Source organism: Giraffa tippelskirchi, chromosome 1, assembly GCF_054371585.1.
Source record: "Giraffa tippelskirchi isolate mGirTip1 chromosome 1, T2T-mGirTip1v1.2.pri, whole genome shotgun sequence".
Classification (NCBI taxonomy): domain Eukaryota; kingdom Metazoa; phylum Chordata; class Mammalia; order Artiodactyla; family Giraffidae; genus Giraffa; species Giraffa tippelskirchi.
Window position 1 is genome coordinate 134,356,671 of NC_137275.1, and position 20,575 is coordinate 134,377,245.

Consider the following 20,575-nt stretch of genomic DNA (forward strand, 5'->3'; position numbering starts at 1 on the left):
ATTTCCAGGAGAAATATCAGTAACTTCAGATATGCAGATAACACCACCCTTATGGCCAAAAGTGAGGAAGAACTAAAGAGCCTCTTGATGAAAGTGAAAGAGGAGAGTGAAAAAGTTGAGTTTAAAGCTCAACATTCAGAAAACTAAGATCATGGCATCTGGTCCCATCACTCATGGCAAGTAGATGGAGAAACAGTGGAAACAATGGCAGATTTTATTTTGGGGGGCTCCAAAATCACTGCAGATGGTGACTGCAGCCATGAAATTAAAAGATGCTTGGTCCTTGGAAGAAAAGTTATAATCAACCTAGACAGCATACTAAAAAGCAGAGACATTACTTTGCCAACAAATGTCCATCTAGTCAAAGCTATCGTTTTTCCATTAGTCATGTATGGATGTGAGAGTTGGACTATAAAGAAAGCTGAGCACCAAAGAATTGATGCTTTTGAACTGCGGTGTTGGAGAAGCCTTGTGAGAGTCCCTTGGCCTTCAAGGATATCCAACTAGTCCATCCAAAGTAAATCAGTTCTGAATATTCAGAAGAACTGATGCTGAAGCTGAAACTCCAATACTTTGGCCACCTGATGTGAAGAACTGACTCATTTGAAAAGATCCTTATGCTGGGAAAGATTGAAGGCAGAAGGAGAAAGGGACGACAGAGGATGAAATGGCTGGATGGCATCACTGACTCAATGGATATGAGTTTGAGTAAACTCGGGGAGTTGGCGATGGACAGGGAGGCCTGGCATGCTGCAGTCCATGGAGTCACAAAGAGTCGGACATGATTGAGCAACTGAACTGAACTGACTGATTCATAAATGAATAGTAGACTTTTTTCTTTTTTGTTTTCTACCAGATAACTCAGGAGTAAATATTCTTAGTGGTAAATTTATTTAGATTAAATGTTCAATTTAAATGTATTATACTCTTAGTGCAGAACTGTTTCTTTTATGATTTTTTAAAATGTGACATTGAACAATTATCGGAAAACAGGATAAGAACAAAAATATGCTCAATTTTATTCCTCCATTGCATTAGTAATACGTAATATTCAAAGAGTGACTGAGTCTTTGTTTTTCTCTCACATTTATGTTTAGAAAACATGATTTATCTAAGGATATAATAAGTTTAGACCTCCCTCACTGAATTTACATTTTTTTTAAAAGAAATCAACAAGCATGTTCTCTCCCTTCATCTTGATTTGTACATTATTGCAATAAAATGGGAGACTGGGAATAATTTCAAATCTAGATTTTAGATGCTCTCTTACAAGTCCTTTACTGAAATCAATGGATAAAATGATGGAGATATACTAGTACAATTTTTTTCTGCTAACAATTTAGTAATTTCTCTTATTCATCTTCTGCTGTATTAGATTCTTAGGGAAAATATAAAATCTAAAGCAACATGATCTGTCAGCCTGTCTTACCGACTGATCCTATGTTTAGGTTGTTTTCATGCTAGAGAATACATGATGACAGCCCATAGTGATAGAATCCATGATAACCATATTAAATATTGCTTTTGATGTGCATATGGGAGGGAGCTTTGTAAATTTAAATGAAAACATCAATCCTATGTTAGCAAGACTGAAGAGCAAAATACTCTAATAAAGTGCAGTGTCTTTGTGAGTCTTCAGAATTGATTTCCAGGCAATCAAATGGAATATTTTTACATTTAATCTGCATTATTCTTTGTTGTTATGATAGGTTTAATATATGGGCCAAGGGACTTTAGTTTTCTACACATGAGAAAAATTTTATTGCTGATTTGATCATACAACAAATATTAGCTCAATTTCCTTTTTTTTTTAGTTGTGAGTTTGGTAAATTGAAAGACAATATACTGGAGAAGATAAAAAGTGTTTTAAACAAATGTTTCTTATACTGCATGAATCAGAAAGTAAAACAAGACTGCAGTAATAGTTTAAAAAGAGTGGCTCAGGTGTTTACTCCAGTTTTTTCTTAGAAATTACATTTCTCCTCAGAATCTTGAAGTCGTTACATAATTCCTTATATACTGCAGACTGTCTGGTGGCTTTCTCATCCCCTTCTCTAACCTACTGGAGGGATACTCCTATCAGCTGGAGGAGTAAAAAATTAGAACTCTGCTAACTATTGTCACAATTTAGACTTGAGTGATATTGCTGTTACCCATACCACAATGGAATGTTCTTAGAGCAATTTCTAAGACTTCTAACACTGCCACCAAGTTGTCCTCAAGTTTTACAGAGAGAGAGTTTGTATTGTTCTTGTTAACTCTGCTTTCATTCCTCTTGCTGTGTTCCTAAATAAGTCCATAAGGATGACATGAGAGGTCTAAGGGAAATTGATAACCTCATGCTATATTAGAATTACACTTTTCTTCTGGCACATTGTTGCTGAACCAAAATCTGTTCCCTATTACCTCTCCCCATTTAAATCACTTTAGTATGCTTATTTGTTAATTGTGAAAGTAAAATTACTTATTAAATGAAAAATTAAATCCATTGTGCTCGATCCTCTAATCATCTAGATAGATCCAAAGTTTTGCATTACTCAGGGTGAAAAACCTTAGGCTCAAAATGAGACCTGTTTTTCTTTTTTAATATCTTGTGTCATGAAAGATTGAAATTTAAGCTCACAGTTCTTAACCTAAGTGATCATAAAACTGAATAGAAGTTCCAGTAAAAAAAAAAAAAGAAAGAAAAGTCATTTTAGATCTTTACAATCTGTATTCTGCTCTCTCAGCTTCTTAGATTCCCTACAGGTGTTTTTCTGCAAAGTTTTCTTTATGAAATTGTGAATTTCATGAAACTAACCATCTCTTATTTATCACTGAATTCCAAAAAGCCTTGGACAGTGCTTGATCCATGTTATACACAAGAAATATGAGTTGAATACATTTATGAAATATTGGAATGGAGCCTCTGTTTGAATTAAAATTATCTGTAACAAGATTTCTTAACCATGTCACAATTGCCATTGGGCCTACAGATATTTTATTGTGGGGGATGTTCTGTGCATTGTAGGGTATATGGCAGCACTTCTGATTTCTACCTAATTACTAAATTTTGTCTCCTAGGAGACAAAATCATCCTTAATTGAGAAGCACTGATCCGTAGATATATTTGCATCAATATATCTATTTATCTATCATGTGTATAGTCCATTTCTATAGCCAAAGTTCACAGCTGTTATGATTTTTGCTATTGCTAGTATTATCTTTCAGTCTTCATAATAAATTTATCATCTTTCAGTAATTTTTGTTCATTCTATTTGGAGACATCCTTGGAGATTTTGGAGAAAACAAATATGATATCAATCCAGTGTGATAATCCACTTCATAAATTACTGTATTTTCAGAAAGAACTCATAGACTTCTGTTTGGAATAACAAGCTTAGGATAATTCTCTTGTTAAAAACAATACTAAAAAAACAATATCAGCAATTATGCAATAGTAATGTGAACAAGAGAGAATATTACATAGAGGATTACTGTACTCAGTAATCAAATTGTATGCTTGTAAATCTTTAGAATATTTAGTTTATATTGGTTATAACTGTTATATCTGTCAATCTCTAAATGAATATTCTTTATTGTAGTTAATAATAGTAAAATCTTCCTTGAAAAGTATAGTTTTTAAATGGAATGATTTTCTGTCTTGTATATTTTCAAGTTTAAAACAGCATATAATGAAGTGAAAACACTAGAGGATTGAAAACTTGGATTAATTTCTTGTTGTTTCACCAGTTTTTAGTTTAGAAAATTATTAATCTTCCTTGGTTATCTGTTCTGTTTTAAATAAGTTACAATGATTAAATAATTTGGAGCAGCAATTCCCGACCTTTTTGACACCAAGGACCAGTTTTGCATGGAAGACAGTTTTTTTCCACAGACCGGGAGTGGGTGAAGGTTTCAGGGTGATTCAAGTGCATTACATTTATTGTGCACTTTATTTCTGTTATTATTACATCGGCTCCACCTCTGATCATCAGGTATTAGATCCTGGAGGTTGGAGACCTTTGCTTTAGAGCATACATTTTCTTTTAAACACAAATTATATGACCTCTAAAGTTCTACTTCTAAAAATCAGCGTGAGGCTCTCTGTAGATCACCCTTAAGCAAAACAAGTATAGCTGGTGAAAGTATTGAAAAAAATAAAATTTCTCTGAAAATTTTCTTATGAGCTTATAACAAATAAAGCATTTACTCAAGGAAATCTACTTCAACTTAATAAAAATCATAAGAGACAGTACCATTGAAACTGTCTCTCTCTCTGTCTAAATGTGGGTGACATTTAGGGAAATAATCCACTTTTCTTACCTCTAGCTCCAGAGCCATGTGTCTGAGACTTTTTTCTCCAGAGTAGACTATAAGCCTTAAGCTCTTGGGTTTACTTTAAAGGAACTGATAGTATTTGAAGCAAAGTCTTAGGGAAGTTCAAACATATAGCTACTGTCAAAAAGCAAAACACAAAGACGGGAAGAGGGCTTATTGGGAAAGACTTAAGGGGAGGTTCCTGAGAGTGCAGAAAGTAAACTATCAGCCTGTTAGTTTAAAAGAGAGAACCAGGGATATAAATAGCTAAGAAGAACCATCCTGGTTTCAGAGCATCCTACAACATTGTGCACAAAAACTTCCCATGCGAAGGAGACCAAATTTAAGTGAATCAGACTGTGGGGCAGTTTGTCAGGTAATGGCAAAAACACTGGGGCAATCAGCTCAGGGTTGGTGGAACCTAACACTGACTATGATCAGGAAGTGAGATGGTCAAAGAGAATTTTGCTAAGACCACGGGCATCCCAGTCCCAGGTGACAGTGTACATGGCAAAGGCTGTGCCCAGGGTGGTGGTAGATATTTTTAGTAAAAATAGCCCAGCCAGTCATAAATAAAGAGCAAGAGTGAGCTCTATATAAATGGATTAAAATTATGAAACATGCCATAAGAAAGGGAAGTGTGATACATACACAGGAAAAGTAGCAGGCAGCAGCAACTGCCAGTAAGGGGGTGCTGATGTCAGATTTAACAGGTGAAGACTCCAAAGGAGCTACTACAAATACATTTCGAAGGACTAAATGGAACCAAACTCAAGGAAGGTGTGATGATAATGTCTTATCTCTAAGGCTATCCAGAAAAAGATAGACATTACAAAACAGAGCCAAATGGAAACTATGGAGTTGAAAAGTACAATAACCAAAATTGAAAACTCATTAGAGGATCTCAGTAATAGTTTTGACCTGACAGAATAAAGCAATAATTGTATGAAAACTGATGGATATAAGTTATGCAGCTTGAAGAAGAGAGAAAAAAAGAATGATGAAAAATGATCAGAATCTGAGTACACCAACTTAGCTACATAGTTAGTCAATAATGGTGGATGCAGGGAAAATAATAAAAGTGTCTATCGGCATACTCTAAACTTTCCATGGAAGGAAACATCACTCTACAGCTAAGTGAAAGGAACCTCAGCATTCTCTTTTATTTGAGTACATAGGTCTTGTTTTTTAAATTATAAAAGTGAGACTGTCCCTCAACAGTTAAAAATTATGAGAATGTAGCTGAACAGTTACATATTTATTATAAGGTGAAAGTCTATTAAAATATTAGAAAATAGAGGTAAATATTTTTAATATATCTGGGAAAGAAACACTTTCAATGTGAAAATTGTGTAGCATCAAAATTTTGCCAAATATTAGGAAAGCAATGTTTAGTGCTAAATAGATCTCCAGTATAACCAATATCTAAGGAAGCTATGAGTATATTTCTACAGGCTTTTCTGTGATTAGGGTCAAAAGTTCATTCTTCTCTTACTGTCTTTATCACTAAGTCTTTTGGAGTATTGTTTTTAGTATAACAATATTCTTTATGATACTGGGTCCATGTAAGGCAAAATTATGGAAATAAATATCCTGAGAAGGAAACTATGTACTTATTAAAAGAAGACTTAAAGTGAAAACCATTTTCAAAAATACATGTCATGTGTCAACATCCTATTCATTTCCTTTCAGAATGGCTTACCACCTCTTACTACAAAATAAGACAGAATACAGACAAAATAGAAACAGAATTTTGTACAGAATTTTGCTACCCACAAAATACAGACAGAATTCCTCTCTATATCGTATTCCCTGGGAAGTTATTTTCTCTTATTTTCATGAATGCTTAGGGACATTAACATTGAATGTTTTTATTAAGTTCCAAAGTTTACTGGTGGTTATTATTGATAAAGATATTAAAATGTTATTTTGAGAAGATACAATTCAGCAAATGGTACAGAAACATATAAAATAGATTACAAGAGCCGATTAGCCTTTAATGAAGCCCAGCTAAACTAAATAAGTTGTAATAACATTTCCCTATAGCCACATTTTGAAAGGTTGGGGAAAAGAACTACAATCATAGCAAAGCAAAACAACAGATTCAGAGTCACAGTAAATGCCTTAGGAATATTGCTCCTAGGTAAAATTATACTGGCTACTAGGCTACTTTCGACATCTCTCCTAGTGTGATTATGATCATGCACTCATTTTAAATACAGCATTGCACTCTCATTTCTAATTTATCATTCTCAGTATTTACTATCTTTAGTCTTAATTTGATGTCATCCAAATAAAAATCCTCCTTATTCAGAAAATCCAAAGCAAATTAATTTTCATTTAGGTAAAATTTTATGTAAAGATCATTATTTTCAGTTTTGATTTTTCACATGGGATAAAAATAAAAGTAACAGCAACAGTGAAAACAGTGTCAATATAAATGTAATTCTGTGAATAGTGAAAAAAGAATCTGAGTTCATACAGGGTATAACAAGATGCTATAATGAGCAAGCCACAGGGTCAGACTTACCTGAAGTTTAAATCTCTGTTTTACTATTTATCTATGCTGAGAACTGGGACAAGTTATTTAACATCTCCCATTCATGAGTTTCTTAATTTAAAATGTGCTAATGATACCTACATTACTGGCTTGTTGTGAGGATTTATTCATTCTATAAATATTTATTGAGTCTATTATATGCCTAGTATAGTTCTAGCTAATGGGTATATAAAAACAAGTAAATGTAGATCTCAAAGAGCTTATAGTCTAGAGCAGCAAGAAATAAAATATAAACAAATGTATTGATTACCATGACATAGCAACTATGATTGATATACACATAGGGTTCAGTAGATCCATCAAGGAGGGTTCTTTCCTTCTAAAATAGCTTTTCAGAACAAATGACATATCATCCACAAGAAATTAAATGGGCTACAAATAGAAACCTGCTGAAACATAGTTGTGCTTGTAAATGACAGTGTTCTTACTGTACAACCTCAAGGTTTTACAAGGGGATGGAGTTAGGATCATGTTGAGATTGTAACCTTAAATTCAGGCCAGAGCATGGAGGACTTGATGCCAAGATTCACATAAGGACTGTCAAGAAGAAAGAGGGATGCAGAAACTTATACCTTATCACAAAGCAAAGGGAGTAAGAAAGAAGGAACATCAAAGGGAAGGTTCAAAAACTAAGGACAAGCAACAAGGTTCAGAGCATGGACATCTCCCCACGTCCCACATACATACCCCTTGAAATGTTATTAAAGTAGAAAACAGTACAAATGTGGATGGGCAACAAACATGTATGTATAGAAAAGTATTGCCACCATAAATCTCCTATGACTAAATGTACAACAGTCATGGCTCTGAGGAAGAAAAATCCAAGATACTGCTTTTAAATAAATGTTAACCTTTGGCTGCCTTAACAGTGAAATTAATCTTTATGCTGTGCTCCGTTATTTAGGTCAGCTTTTTGCATCATCACAGATATGTTGGGAAGAATACAGAGAGATTGCAAAGACTTCTTTCATTTAGCATGATTATGTATTAGGCCAACAAATCTGGATCCTTTCCTCTTATAAAGAGAGGTAAATATCTTGTTTTTCAAATAACCTAGCAAAAGGGTTTTGATGTAAATGATAATTATCTTTGCAAAGCCTGAGGGCAGAGTAAGAGAGGTCAGTGAGAAAACTTGCAGCAATTTATATCTCCACCTTAGTTTTCAAAATCCATATGTGTAACTGATGATTCATGTCGGAAAGGACAAAAGATTGAGTCAATAACTCACTGTCCAAAGCCCAGACTTTGTAAAGGACTGTCTTTTTTTTGGCATGCTTAAAAATATTCTTGACAGTTTGGATCAACAATCACACATAAATTTTTATTAGAATTGTCTTTTACTCTAATGTTAAACAAGTAGATCCAAGTCTGTATTAAGTAATTTAAAGTCACAGAGCAAGTCTAAACAAGTAGGTTCTAATAAAAGTCTAAACAAGTAGGTTCTAATAAAAGTCTAAACAAGTAGGTTCTAATAAAAGTAAGATTAAATAGCTACAGATTAAATAAAGGAGAGATAATACACGTATGCATGCATACATCAGTTCAGTTCAGTCGCTCAGTCATATCCGACTCTTTGCAACCCCATGAATCGCAGCACGCCAGGCCTCCCTGTCCATCACCAACTCCCGGAGTCTACCCAAACCCATGTCCATCGAGTCGGTGATGCCATCCAACCATCTTATCCTCTGTTGTCCCCTTCTCCTCCTGCCCCCAATCCTTCCCAGCATTAGGGTATTTTCCAATGAGTCAACTCTTCGCATGAGGTGGCCAAAGTATTGGAGTTTCAGCTTCAACATCAGTTCTTCCAATGAACACCCAGGACTGATCTCCTTTAGGATGGACTTGTTGGATCTTCTTGCAGTCCAAGGGACTCTCAAGAGTCTTCTCCAACACCACAGTTCAAAAGCATCAATTCTTCAGTGCTCAGCCTTCTTTATGGTCCAACTCCTACATCCATACATGACTACTGGAAAAACCATAGCCTTGACTAGACAGACCTTTGTTGGCAGAGTAATGTCTCTGCTTTTCAATATGCTATCTAGGTTGGTCATAACTTTCCTTCCAAGGAGTAAGCGTCTTTTAATTTCATGGCTGCAATCACCATCAGCAGTGATTTTGGAGCCCCAAAAAATAACGTCTGACACTGTTTGCACTGTTTCCCCATCTATTTCCCATGAGGTGATGGGGCCAGATGCCATGATCTTAGTTTTCTGAATGTTGAGCTTTAAGCCAACTTTTTCACTCTCCTCTTTCACTTTCATCAAGAGGCTCTTTAGTTCCTCTTCACTTTCTGCCATAAGGGTGGTATCATCTGCATATCTGAGGTTATTGATATTTCTCCCGGCGATCTTGATCCCAGCTTGTGTTTCTTCCACATATATGTATGTAAATATATGTTTTCATAACAAGGCTAGGTTCACAGGTATTACATGTAGAGATGCAGTCAGCTCAGTCCTCTTAATAGTGGTTTCATGGTTTGCTCAGGTAAAACTGCAACATTTCAGTGAAAATTTTGAAACAGCTTTCCTCATTAAAGCTCCAAATGTTACTAGTTTTTGTTGTTTTGGTGCTGGTGGCACATTTTTTCTTTTCCACAGAGATACAGGTGAGTTATTGTTTAGGTGCTAAGCCACGTCCTACTCTTTGTGACTCAATGGTCTGTAGCCTGCCAGGCTCCTCTGTCCATGGGATTCTCCAGGCAAGAATACTGGAGTACATTACCATTTCCTTCTCCATATTGGTGAATATTTAGTGGCTAATTTCCTTTAGATAATTTGCTTTTTTGTGTTTATTTTTGTTTTCCTTCTTTGACTTACATATAGCATTTTGCTTCCCCTGGTGTTTCAGATGGTAAAGAATCCGCCCACAATGCAGGAGACCTGGGTTCGATCCCTGGGTTGAGAAGATCCCCTGGAGAAGGGAGAAGCTACCCACTCCAGTATTCTGGCCTGGAGAATTCCATGGGTTGTCCATGGGCTGACAAAGAGTCGGACACACCTGAGCAACTTTCTGCTCTTAAATTACTTTTAGACCCTCAAATAAAAGATTTCCATCATAAACGTTGACAAAAGTGAAACATTTTGAAGTTGGATCTTTATCCTCCAAAAAAATTATAGTATCTTTTTCGGTAATGAAGCTTAGATTTTATTTATGTGAGTGTAGTCTAATCTTTGAATTTTAATTAATATTCTTTATAATAAATGAGCACTTGATATATGATAAATTAGCTGAAAACTTCACACAAGTAAGTAATTTCAACTGTTGCTCTCTTTTCATGCCAACTTTATTCCACATTAATTTGGGCATACAGATTTTTTTTCCTTAAGAAATATGGAATATTAGAATTCATATTTTTGAAAGTACTGTGCCCCTGTTCCACCAGTTTTGACTACTCAATGCTCTCTTCTTCATGTTTGACCTAAAACATCATCTTTAAGAGTTTTAACACTTTTCTTTTATTTTTGCCTATAGGAAATAGCATTTGCATGGTGGCTATTTTAGGTATAACTATAACTTGGTGTTTTCTACCAATGTAAATTCTAAACAGCTAGGACTTGAAGGTGGATAGCCAAGGAAAAAGATTCTAAGCCAGAAGCTGACAATAAGTCTGGTCATACTAATCAAGGTTGGATAAATGAGCAGAAATTACTGCCTGAGAAGGCCATAGGATCTCGTCTATCTTCAGGAATCTCAAGGTCTTAGGCATGGTGTGTCTTGTGGGGCTGTTAGTGCTGGGGCTATGAACAGGTATTTTCAAGGTTCCTGGGTTAGAAAACACTCTAGCCCTGAATGAAATTATTTTTGCCTTGGCATAGTTGTCCCAAAAGAGCATTGTGAAAGTCAAGAGATTGTTTTGAAATCCCCTTTGTTTCAAGGACTCTACACTTCTAAGCAAATGTTACAAAACACCACAATTATCTGGGGAACTCCATTGCTTTGACCCATTTAGATCTTGCATTCTTTCAGAACCAGTCGTTGTGATTTTTCTTTCTTCTATAAGAACTGAGGTCTAGTTGCATGAGATTCTTGATAGCTATTTTATGTTGAGTTTCAATGCAAAGAGATAGGACTAGTAAAAGAAAATGAGAAGAAATATTTTTTCAGTGAGAGGTTAGATGTCTTACTTATTGTGTTACATAAGTAACCGTCTACCGTGCTTCTAACTTATGTCTAGAGAGTAAGTCAGTGCCGTACTTGTACCCAGTAAGAGTCACACACTGAGAAAATAAATCATCTTATGCTTCTGTTGCTAGTTGATTCCTTTTCCACTGTCCTCTTCCATAACAAAACAAAATGCTGCTGCTGACCTACCTTTTAACAGGTAGAGGGCTCCCTCCTGTGGGCAAGTAGCTAAAACGGTATCCATGGCAACAAACAACTCCAAACCCTGACATCAAACACTGGCTTAGAAATCCCAAGTTATATTAGAAAAAGAAAAGAGAAAGTGGAAGAGAATCTAAGAAAGAGAAAAATGAGCCTGGAAAAGAATGGTGAGAGGGACTTTTAAAAAATCAATAGAATAATTGCTAGAAGGAAGGATGAAACAGGACCAGAAATATATATATCAATCAGATAACAGGAAGGGGATGGAAGGAGAGGAGAAGGGAAGAATGTGGTGACATATTAACATGATCTGTTATCAAATCTGTAACCATGACACAGTCGTCCAAAGACATGATAAGTATTTAGAAATGTGAAAAAATAGTGCAATGAATACATTAAATATTAAATAATTACCAGCATTTGTGTAATGCTTTCCAGGGTATGGACCATTGTCTTGTGCTACCCCATCATATTTCCTCACATGAACTCACAAAGAAATATTCTCATTTTTATCACTGGTGATATAATCATTGTACTCATTTTACTAGTAAGACTGAGGCACTAAGAATAATAGCAGTTTCTATTTGAAAATGTCATAACAATTGATAATTATTATGATCCTACTATGTATCAGGGACTGGGCTCAAAAGTAACTTGATATCTATTTAAATCCTTTTGACAAGCAATAGTATGTAGCCAGTAGGAAGAGTCATAACAAAGGAGCATATTTGGTATGTTTGATATCTAGTAAGGAGATCTGTGATTAGGAGAAAGGAATGGATGTATATCAGGGAAATAAAGTTACAGAGAAACCAAGTATTTAAAACAGGTAGGTTTTAGAGGCCATTGTAAGGTGTTTACTTAAATCTGAGTAACTATAAAATCTGTGAAAGGTTGTATGAAGAGTAGGGACATATGATATACATTTATAAAAGAATTTATCCTCTGATATGTGAAAAATAGATTGTAGGGATCAAATGTAGAAACCTGGATACCACTTGGAAGAATCCTGAAAAAAATTTTAATGAGTGTTAATGGTACCTTGGACGTGAATAATTTTGGTTGGTGTAGGTGGAGAGAAAGGATAATTTCTAGATGTATTTTCAAGGTATATACAACAAGACATGCTAATGGATAGATGTGAAGTATGAGAAAAAAAGAGAAGAAAGGAATTGCTTCAAAACTGTGGGCTGGAGGCCTTTAAAAATGGAGTTTCCATTTACTAAGATGGGGAAAACTGTGAAAAACAGGCTTAAGGAAACAGTTGTTCACTTTTTTGACATATTAGTCTTTCTGTAATCCCCTGTAGTGCTCAGTCGCTCAGTCATGTCTGCCTCTTTGTGACCCCATGAACTGTAGCTGGCCACGCTCCTCTGTCCATGGGATTTTTCAGGCAAGGATCCTGGAGTGGGTTGTCATTTCCTCCTCCATGGCATATTCCCAGCCTAGGGATTGAACCCATGTTTTCTGCATTGGCAGGTGGATTCTTTACCACTGGGCCACTTGGGAAGCCCTCTTTTGCCATATTAACTAGTTCTCTCTCACACATCTGCCTTAGTATGGGATGTCCAGAGATCAGAGCCTGAAGCTGGTATTTGCATGTTAATATGTTGTTAGGGAATACAGTGATTGAGAAACAAATATGAGGGAGAGAGAGGTAGGAAGGAGCAACATGTATCAGGTGCATAACTGAGTTGGCCACCTACCGGATCAAGCATAAGCAATAGCTCAGTTGTACAGAATTTCCAAGTCATATATAATAGAACACTAGAGACAGGAAGTCCAGGAGGAGGAGGAAAGGAAAGGAATTTATCCACCAAAACCCTGACTCCCATCACAGATTCACATTGAGGACGGTAACTGTTCTACATGTTCACAGTTCAGTTTACAGACACTAAAACCACGTTGGTTTATACTTCAGTGTCGGTAAGGAACTCAAGAGTAGAACACAAAGCATATCACAAAAGGCAAATGCAAAAGTGCTATCTAGTTTTTCCAAGTGCAGTCTGTTGCCTCAACCAGTGGCTGAATTAAGATTAAATTTATTCCATAACCAAGGCAAGACATTTGGCCAAGGCTCTTCAGTATTCTTGCCTGGAGAATCCCATAGACAGCGGAGCCTGGCAGGCCATGGTCCATGGGGTCGCAGAGAGTCGGACATGACTGAAGTGACTAAGCACACAATGTATGCAGGTAAAAGGATGACATGATATGAAATGAAACACTAACGGTATTTATGTAATATTCAGTTGTAGATATTAGGCAATTAGAAATAGAAGCATGGGGAGATAGGGTTGTATATGAGTTAAATATAGATTTGACTACATAAACACTAGTCATTTCTCTGTGGTTAATGCAAAGTCAGAAAACAAAGAAACAAATATGAGAAAAATATTTGCAACAGAAAAGGCAAAGTTTTCATATATAAAGAGACCATATGAATTAATTGAAAATGCCCCAGTAGAAAAAAAAAAAAACTGCAGAGAATAAAAAAATAAACACAATTTGAAAATAAACACATGAAAAGATTCATTTTATACCCTCCTGAGGGTGTATGATGTCACCACTCTCAGAATTTGAACCAGACTTCATGAATTACTTAAATGTTAGATTTTAGATGAATGGAACTATGTGCTTTTGTATTTTAAGTAGTGAATAAAATATTGCATGGAAAAAGCAATGAATTATGATAAATTACTAGGCATGTGGAAAGTTATTTTCTGGAAAAAACAAATTCATAGCTCATGCTATAATATATTTTAAAGTAATTGAATATGTCTCAGTAGCCTTAAGAGTTGTGTGTATGTATGTATGTGTGTGTGTTTTATTTTTGATTCCTGAATTCTCAGAAAGGCTTTTAATTTTGATCCTCAGAGATTTGAGCTTGAAAGACAGCTAGATAATGGCAATTTTATTGCCAATTCATTTTTCTCTTTGTTTCAATCTAAAATATATGTAACTTGGTCAAAACCACATTTTAAAATTGCAAACATAGTGAATTTCAGCTCAGTTTAGTTCAATATTTATTAAGCATATGATATTTTTGGTTTAAAATACGTTAGCATTGCTGCCCAAAATTCTCTTTTAACTTTGGCCTTTGCTATACTAGCCAGGATACTAGCTAATAAATTACCCCACTTTCTATACTTTAGTTTCCTCATCTTTAAACTCTAAATAATAATACTACCTATCCTAATACCTCTCACAAAGTAAATGATATGAAATCTTATAGATTTTGAATATTTAAGCATAATGTGTATACTATAAGCCTAGCACTAGATAATGCTCATAAAATAATAACTTACTATAGTTTTCTGACTTGGGCATGGACCCTATACCACCTGAATTACAGCTATGTTATTGGAACACAGAACAGGGCTACCTCGAGTTTCTTTCCTTGGAGTAGTTTTAAAAACTCAAATTTATAAAACTGTATCTCCATCCAAATGTTGAATTGGTAAGAGTGATGTCATACAGTATCTAAGTTAAAGAATACTCTAATACTGACTAGGTGTTTATAGTAAGATAAACTAGCTTTTTTCCTTCTCCCCTTGAGATGTATTCTTTCCTTATTGGAAAGAACAGTGCCACTTCCATTTTCTAAAATTTGGCTACTGGCTTTAAGGAAACCAATCCTTACCCACTCATCTTATTTGTGTAGTGGGGAAATTGGAAAATAATTGAGGTATTGAATCTGTAAAGCTATGTATTCATTATAAATAGAAACTTAGCCTACACTGGCCTGCCAGGACAAATTCACCATATGGGGTGATTCATATTTGTTCATTTTTATTTGTTTTACTGCTTTGGATGTCTTCAGGAGAAGGAAGTCTTCCTTGACTCAGAGACAAAGCATCAGAAAATATGAAAGGATTATTTTGAGTGCATCATGGTATATAATTCAAATATCCTTACTTTTCTCCTAATTTGTAGAGTCCAATTAAACAGAAATAACAATAATTTAGAGAATGAAAGGGGAGTATTCTTCTTGTATACTGACATGCCAATTTGAGAACATGGAAACTGAGTATTAAGTGAGGATATAAGAATATGTTTAGTTTATATATGCAGTAAGAAGCAAGTGTATTAATAAATGGTCAATATAAGGCACTGAAGATTATTTGGGGTCTTGAACAATGCAGTCTACTTTGGATTAATGAGAAATATCAAAGTACCAACATGGAAGTATCACTCATTATTGGGAATATAAAAAAATACCACAGAAGAGCATGCTTTGAGGGAATTGTAAGGATTAATATATACAAATCTAGAAGAGAGAGTGAGATGAGAGGACTCTCCACTTAGTAATACACGAAAGAGCTCTACCTTCCATGACTTTCTGAACCAAGTCAGGAAGGATTTCAGAGATGATGTTCTCATGACTTTAAGAGTAGGACCAGTAAAGGAAAAATTTTATTGTTACTATGTCTCTACTGAAAATTAATTTTGAATTGTCCTGTTAAGTGTGAATCACTTTTAAAAAGTCACAGATTTTCTCCTCTTCAGCATTTTACCTTTCTACTTCTATTTTTAAATAGTAAAGTAGTATTCTTTCTGAATTATTGAACTTTAAAATGAAACAATATTTGGGGATGGAAAAATTGAGAAGTTTCCCTCTTCAGTTCAGTACAGTTCAGTCTCTCAGTCGTGTCCGACACTTTGCAACCCCATGAATCACAGCACGCCAGGCCTCCCTGTCCATCACCAACTCCCGGAGGCTACCCAAACCCATGTCCATCGAGTCGGTGATACCATCCAGCCATCTCATCCTCTGTCATCCCCTTCTCCTCCTGCCCCCAATCCTTCCCAGCATCAGGGTATTTTCCAATGAGTCAGCTCTTCGCATGAGGTGGCCAAAGGATTGGAGTTTCAGCTTCAACATCAGTCCTTCCAACGAACACCCAGGACTGATCTTCTTTAGGATGGACTGGTTGGATCTCCTTGCAGTCCAAGGGACTCTCAAGAGTCTTCTCCAACACCACAGTTCAAAAGCATCAATTCTTCAGTGCTCAGCTTTCTTCACAGTCCAACTCTCATATCCATACATGACTACTGGAAAAACCATAGCCTTGACTAGATGGACCTTTGTTAGCAAAGTAATGTCTCTGCTTTTTAATATGCTGTCTAGGTTGGTCATAACTTTCCTTCCAAGGAGTAAGAGTCTTTTAATTTCATGGCTGCAGTCACCATCTGCAGTGATTTTGGAGCCCAAAAAATAAAGTCTGACACTGTTTCCACTGTTTCCCCATCTATTTCTCACGAAGTGATGGGACCAGATGCCATGATCTTAGTTTTCTGAATGTTGAGATTTAAGCCAACTTTTTCACTCTCCTCTTTCACTTTCATTAAGGCCATTCAATATGATGGTAATCCAAGTCTATGCCCTGACCAGTAACGCTGAAGAAGCTGAACGGTTCTATGAAGACCTACAAGACCTTTTAGAACTAACACCCAAAAAAGATGTCCTTTTCATTATAGGGGACTGGGATGCAAAAGTAGGAAGTCAGGAAACACCTGGACTAACAGGCAAATTTGGCCTTGGAGTACATACTGAAGCAGGGCAAAGGCTAATAGAGTTTTCCAAGAGAACACACTGGTCATAGCAAACAACCTCTTCCAACAACACAAGAGAAGACTCTACACATGGACATCACTAGATGGTCAACTCCGAAACCAGATTGATTATATTCTTTGCAGCCAAAGATGGAGAAGTTCTATACAGTCAGCAAAAACAAGACTGGGAGTGGACTGTGGCTCAGATCATGAACTCCTTATTGCCAAATTAAGACTTAAATTGAAGAAAGTAGGGAAAACCACTAGACCATTCAGGTATGACCTAAATCAAATCCGTTATGATTATACAGTGGAAGTGACAAATAGGTTTAAGGGACTAGATCTGATAGATAGAGTGCTGATGAACTATGGACAGAGGTTTGTGACATTGTACAGGAGACAAGGATCAAGACCATCCCCATGGAAAAGAAATGCAAAAAAGCAAAATGGCTGTCTGAGGAGGCCTTACAAATAGCTGTGAAAAGAAGAGAAGTGAAAAGCAAAGAAGAAAAAGTTTCTCTCTTATGAGTGTATAAATCAAGAATTACTATTTTGGTCACAAGTTAAGTCACCAGATTTTTAAACTTTGCTAAAAAAGAACTCATCCTTTCCTTAGGCAGGTGGTGAGGCTGGGGAGAAAATGTTGGATTCAAAAATTCAAATATTTTGGGACATAGAGACTCCCAACTGACTATGGTTTATTCTTTCTTTTTCAAAACCTTATCTCATGAGTTAGAACAATTAGCCAAGTGAATGGTTACCCAGGTTTGGATTCCTGACCAACTGTGATGAGTCAAATGTTATCATAGAAATATTGACCACATGCTTAGAGAGTGCAATACAGTGTCCAATAGTTTGAGCTCATTAATCTAAGACATGTATTCAAAAGCTTCAGAGTCACTTTATCTTTAAAAAAAAAAAAAGCCTCCTTACAATGTGCTGTTGCTTTCTCTTTCATGGTGAGAGATAAATTGTTGCCCAAATCATATGAATTTCATATGAATTTCTAAACACAATCACTTGCTGAAATACACATTGTTTAGTATCAGAATGATAAGGTTTTATGAGTGATGAAGTTATAAACAAATGGAGACAAATTATGTGTATTAACACATAATTATTTAATCCTACTTCTACATTGTTTCCTAAGATGCATATCATCTTGGGTTTCAGACCTAGGCATAAACAGACTTCAGTGGAAGGATGAAGAGCATTTCTTTATGAAATACTTTGAAAGGAATTTTACATCTTATAGATTTGTTAAATGAGAGTAGACATACATGGCTCTAGTAGTCACTGTTCTCTAGAGAAACAGAAGGATATGAGATAAATCTAAAAATAAATATTAAGTAATTTGCTCATGTGATTTTGAAGGCTGGAAAGTCCAAAATCCACAAGGTAGGCTGGCAGGCTGGAGATTCAGGAAAGAGTTGCTATTGCAGCTGGAATCCAAAGGCCATCTGACGGCTGAAATCCCTCCCTCCAGGAGGTCAATCTTTTTCTAAAGGCCTTGAAACTAATGAATATGTGATATAACATGCGTAACTGGTATTTTACAAATTCCATTCTCCATTTGTTTGTTACCAATATATAGAAATGCCCTTGACTTTAGGTATTGACTTTGTAACTTGCTGCTTAATTTCTTGCTAATTCTACTACTAGAGCACTACTACTACTAACTAATACTACTAGAATTAAAACACTTTTTGTTAACTCCCTTAGGACTTTGTGATAGATGATTGGATTCCCTGTGATTAGAATCAATTTTACTTTCTCATTTTCTACACATGCGCGTACACACACACACACACACACACACACACACAGGTAGGTAGGTAGATTGATTTATATAAATTATATACATGATAGATTTCTCTCCTGGGCATAGGTGAACTCTCTCTACTATTTCAGGACCTGTAATGCTCAGATGGGTCTTTGCTGTTCACCTTGCTGAACCCCTATTTTCAGAGTGAGCCCTTGATGAAGGCTTGTGGGAAACTGATGATGGGTGAGTACAAACTTTTCTGAGCTTCAGACTCTTCTAGAATCTAAACACTCAGGCCAGTCTACTCTCAACTTTAAACAACTGTAAAACATTCAGCTAGTTTCTCCTAATTCCTAATGATGGCAGCTTCCTTTTTCCCCACTGTTTTGCAGAGGACAAAGCAGCAGTTGGTCTCTTTTCTCCTAGAAGATGATCATTTTTGGATTTTTAATTCGTTATAGTTTGCTTAGATTCTTGGAGCTTTTATAGATATAAGTAAGTCTGTAATTTTAGATGTTATCTGTTTTGTTCTTACTACAGTGTAAGAAAAATTCCATTACAACTTACTACTTTGACAGCAGAAGCAGAAGCAGAAGCATCCGTATATGTCAGTGTCTATTTGTTCTGTCAAAGACCTTTGTAGGCCCTTAGCTGGTAAAGAATCCACCTTCAATGCAGGAGACCCTGGTTCGATTCCTGGGTTTGGAAGATCCCCTGGAGAAGGGATAGGCTACCCACTCCAGTATTCTTGGGCTTCCCTGGTAGCTCAGCTGGTAAAGAATCTGCCTGCAATATGGGAGACTTGGATTTGATCCTTGGGTTGGAAAAATCTCCTGGAGAAGGGAACAGCTATCCACTCCTGTATTCTGGCCTGGAGAATGTATAGTCCATGGGGTTGCAAAGAGTCAGACACAACTGAGTGATATTCATTTTCACTTTGTAGGCCCATTAGCTTTACACAATAATTCCTTTCAGTCTCTTAATTTTTACCAGTGATTTTCTTTTTTTGATGTGATTATATATAATGATAAAAATATACTTGCGTGTGTTTGTGCTAAGTCACTTTAGTTGTGTCTGACTCTTTAGGACCTCTATTACTATAAAACAATAAAATAAACATTTCAATGTTAAATGAGATGAAATATTTGATAGTAAATGGTATTTGTTATCCCTCATTAAACTGTGAGGTGTTTCAAAATGAATCATATTATTGATAAAAGAATAGCATATATCAGCAAAACATAATAGAGACTTTAGAAATAGTATCACTAAAAAAAAAAAAAAAAGAAATAGTATCACTACATATCAGAAATTAAGATATCACAAACTTGTTCATGGAATTTTTTAAGAAAATGTAAAGTGTTTAATTTATAGGTTGACTCAAAAAACCTCCAAAATTGGAACCCTGAATGTGAGAGCCAAGCATAGAAAGAAAAGGAAAAGAATATGGGAGAGAAAAGAATGTAAACATTCACTACATGTAACAAGATCATAATTTTTTATTTGTTTAAAATCTCATGTGTTTGTGCATATACTAAAAGTATGCTAAACCCATTGAGAATAAGAGTTCTAGAACTAAAAATAAAGGTGCCAGGTCAATAGGAAGTATGTAGCAGATGTTAGGGAAAGCCAATTTCATATGAGCAAAAGTGGGATTTACACATATAAGAAGAAAGCTATGAACGCAGAGCAAATACTTGGCAAACCAGTATTCAAAACAGGATTCTGTGGTTTCAAACTTGATTGTTTCCATGGCCCTGTACCGTTTGGTACAAATTGTGAAGTGGCCTGCTCTTCAGTTGTACATGCCTAGCACAGTGACCAGATCCACTCAGAAGGTCTGAGAACTGAAGTCCACCACTAGAAGATCACTGGTTCTTAACAGCTTCTTGGCAGATGGTTCCACCTCTCATAGAACTTCAGTTATCTCACTCAGAATCACATCTTCCCTGACTGCAGCCCTTAAGTTCCTCAGTTCAGTTCAGTCGCTCAGTCATGTCCAAATCTTTGCAACCCCATGGACTGCAGCATGCCAGGCTTCCCTGTCCCTCACCAACTCCCAGAGCTGACTCAAA

General features: G+C 35.9%; 1 pseudogene across 2 annotated transcripts in view; it reads left to right on the forward strand.

The window, feature by feature from the left end:
* Positions 1-20,575, forward strand: part of LOC145509217 (protein CFDP2 pseudogene) — an 837,797-nt pseudogene that overhangs the window by 547,153 nt on the left and 270,069 nt on the right. The window contains exon 6 of one of the 2 annotated variants that reach the window (XR_014055919.1): positions 18,647-18,743. The exons of the other annotated variant lie outside the window; for it this stretch is intronic. The product of XR_014055919.1 is annotated as a protein CFDP2 pseudogene, transcript variant X2 (transcript). The remainder of the gene's footprint in view (positions 1-18,646; positions 18,744-20,575) is intronic. 2 annotated transcript variants of the gene reach the window in all.